Below are 3,838 nucleotides of genomic sequence, written 5' to 3'. Positions count from 1 at the left end.
CAATTGTTCAAAACCTACTCGTTCTTACATCATTGCTATTCTTTTAGTCCTAGTCAATCCTTGTTTAATTGAAACATCAAATCTTTGATTATTCAACACTTCATAAGATTTAGTAAGAAAAACACTTCATAGGTATAATCGACGTGGATTTTGACAATATCAATTATTATACTCCATCCTCCGTCCCAAAATAATCGTTATAGTGGATCCTTTCACACATATTAAAAAATATATAATAAATGAAATAGAAAATAATATTTATATTAAATTATTATTATTTATTATTGATGTATTCGAATTATCATAAATAAAGAATGAGAGAATAAAAAATTGAGAGCATTAATTAAAGAACATAATTAAAAGATAAATATTAAAATTGCATTAAAAAATAAAATACGATACTTATTTTAAGACAAATAATTTTATAAAATACGATAATTATTTTAGGATATGAAGTAGGAAATAAGATGTATCTAGCATATACTAATAATAAACTCAAACAGTAAAAACATGCAAGTAAATAAAAAAATATAAAATATACGACACCAATATTTGATTTACACTTTTGTAAAAGATTTTTTTTCATTTATTTTATAATATGAAAATTCTCTTTCTATAACCTCTAGGTTACCTATTTAATGATGTGGATTATCTAAGTTTCATTTAATTTAAATATTTTTAAAATTCACATGAATTTTATTTTATTTATAAAAAATTATATATTTTTTAAAAATAAATTTAAAAATATATAATTTTTTAAATAAAATAAAATCCACATAATCTTTTAAAAAAATAAAAAATTAAATTAAATTACACATAACCAAATCACATCAACAAATAATACATTCAAAGACTATAAACAAAAAAAAAATCTTCACATTAAGGGAGAATAAAAATTAATTATTTTAAGTAGATTTAAACCATATCACGTTTACTTAGTATACTTAACCATATAAAAAGCAATCGAACAAAAGAAAATTTCCAAAAACATATGAAAACCCAACCAATAAACAAGCAGTCGGAAAGAGAATATAAAACTCCACCTATATTGCAAGCTCTATCTCCGTCCACAAGAAATCACCTGTCAATATAAATAGAGTCTATTAGAAAAAGCAGCAAAAACACAGCCACAAGAATGAAGTCTAAGGCTGTTTAACCACTATTAATTTTAGTTTTTTTTTAAAAATAATCACAATTTTCAAAATAAATTTCAAGATAATCATTTTTTCAAATTTTTTTCTAAAATAACCACCTTTAAAAATAGATGCGTCAGACGAACTGACGCATCCATTTTCCATCAAGAGGAGGCGCCAAGGCCTAAGGCGCTTGCATTGGAAGTCTCATGAGGAGGCGTCAATGCCTATGGCGTCTGCATTGTGCCTCATGAGGAGGCGCCAATGCCTATGACGCCTGCTTATTGCATGTGATGTATGCGCCAATTCATCTGACGCATACACCATTGTAATTTTTTTTTAATTTTTAAACATTTTATTTATTTATTTATGAAATAATAAAAAATAATGTAAAAAAAAATTATTCATGATATAATAAATGTTACATGTGATTGACAAAAATTTAATGACCGGCCCGAACGAAACGTCCCCGTGTGCCATATCCATGTGCGTTAGTTTGTCTCCGAGGTCTCCCACGATTTTATTGAGGTGTTTGGAGTCTTTTTCATGAAGGGGCGCCCATGGTCTTGCTGCCTAGGTTGCTTTATGCGCCTAGGGAATGGGCGCCTGTTTGGACTATTAGGGCAGAGATTCTCTTGTGAGATTCCTTGTGTGCAGAGATTCTTTGGGTGCATGCATTGTGTGTTCTTGTCACTGCATGCACTCCTTGTGTGTTCTTGTCTCTGCATGGTCAAGTCTATGCAGATGAATTGCGTGATTAATGCATTCAACGTTTACGTTATTTAAGTGCATTTGAATAACATATCAATGCATTCAATTTCAGTATAGAAAAGAAAGTTAGATTTGAAAAAATGTCTTCCTCACAACATTACATGATCAGTGCCCATATCAAAGGTGAAATATTTGAGCATCAATTATTCGGTTTTTATTTTCGCAACACAGAGGTAACTCGGTTTACAATAAATCGACGATCAAATTTTTTCACATCTGAAACAAAGAATAGAAAAGAAATTGCAGTGCAGTCCTGTTGGCCAAATCATCTATAAAAATTCGATTTGGTTTGCAGAAAACCAGGTGAAGTTTTATCAGAAGAAGATTCGAGATGATGACGATGTTCAACATATGTTTCTCAGTCACGAACAATCTGGGTACAACGATATAGAGTTGTATATATTACCACAACAACAACAAGTGTCTCAGTTCATTGATCAGTCACAAGTGTTTTGTGAAACTGATGACGAACAAGCTGGGGTGAATGTTGTAGATGACAAAGAGGAAGAAGCTGAGATCTTGGTTGATTCAATGGTGAACGCTGATGAGGAAGAAGAGCAATTACCGGCTAGTCATGTATATTGTCCACCTCAACACATGACAAGGTTGAATTTGGGTTCCGATGAACCTTCATCAGATATATGGTACAATCCTTATGTGCAAATGCAAGGATCTTTGAAACAAGGAGACACATTTCACACAAAAGAGAATTATGTAAAAGCCTATAAAAATTTTCACATGAAACTATCAGTTGATTTCAGAGTTGATAGAACTAATGCATTGAGGTGCAAATTTTATTGTTCGAATAAGCATTGCCTTTTCAGGTTGTCAGCTTCGTACCGGAAGAGGAGCGATTCTTGGGAGATTGGATCCATGGATCCAGTTCACACATGCATGCTGACAAACCTAATGCAAGATCATTGGAAACTAAGCTCTAAGCTAATATGCAATGAAATATTGTTTGTCATTGGCGAAAATCTGCCGTTAAAGGTGAGTACAATGATCTCGCATATTAGGGCAGAGTACCAGTACATTCCATCATATAGGAAAACATGGATAGCTAGGAAAAAGGCTGTTGAAAAAGTGTTTGGCAATTGGGAGGAATCTTACAAACAACTTCCAAAATACTTGTTGGCTCTAAAACAATATGCTCTAGGGACTATTGTCAAGTTGGAAACGTTGCCCGCGTATAGACAAGATGGGACGTGTGCTATTGGAAATGGAATATTCCACCGTCTCTTCTAGGCGTATCAACCATGCATCATAGGTTTTTCTTTCTGTAAACCTATTATACAAATTGATGGTACATGGTTGTATGATAACATATTTCAAAGACATCTGTAACCTATCTATAACCGCTTTGGCGCAGACAACATATTTCAGGCTAGGGACGCTATTTGAGACCAGACGTTCCAAATGGAGTTCAGTGTTGCAATCTGGGCAGTTGTTCAGTGATGCTTCAATGAAATTCATTAGACATGAAGCTGCCAAAGCAAACACACATGCGATCACGGTGTTTGACCGCACTAAAGGTTGGTATAATGTTGCCGCGTCCATGGATCACAATGAGGGCATGCCGATGGGACAGTACAGAGTCGAACTAGATAGAGGTTGATGCTACTGCGGAAAGTTCCAAGCCTTTCATACGCCCTGCTCCCATGTTATTTCGGCATGTTCAAAGGTTCGAAGGAATCCATCCTACTTGCTATCTGACGTTTACAAAGTCACCAGTCTATCAAATATTTATAAAATTAGTTTTTTCGTAGTAGAAAAAGAGGATTACTGGCCAGAATATCAAGGGGACATTGTCTGGCACAACGAAGTTATGAGAAGGAAGAAAAATGGTCTCCCAAACAACACCCGCATTCGAACCGAAATGGATACGGCGAACAAAATTGTTAGATTATGTAGTTCATACCGTCAGCCAGGTCACA

Source organism: Lathyrus oleraceus, chromosome 7, assembly GCF_024323335.1.
Source record: "Lathyrus oleraceus cultivar Zhongwan6 chromosome 7, CAAS_Psat_ZW6_1.0, whole genome shotgun sequence".
Lineage (NCBI taxonomy): Eukaryota > Viridiplantae > Streptophyta > Magnoliopsida > Fabales > Fabaceae > Lathyrus > Lathyrus oleraceus.
Note: the sequence above shows the minus strand (reverse complement) of the source record.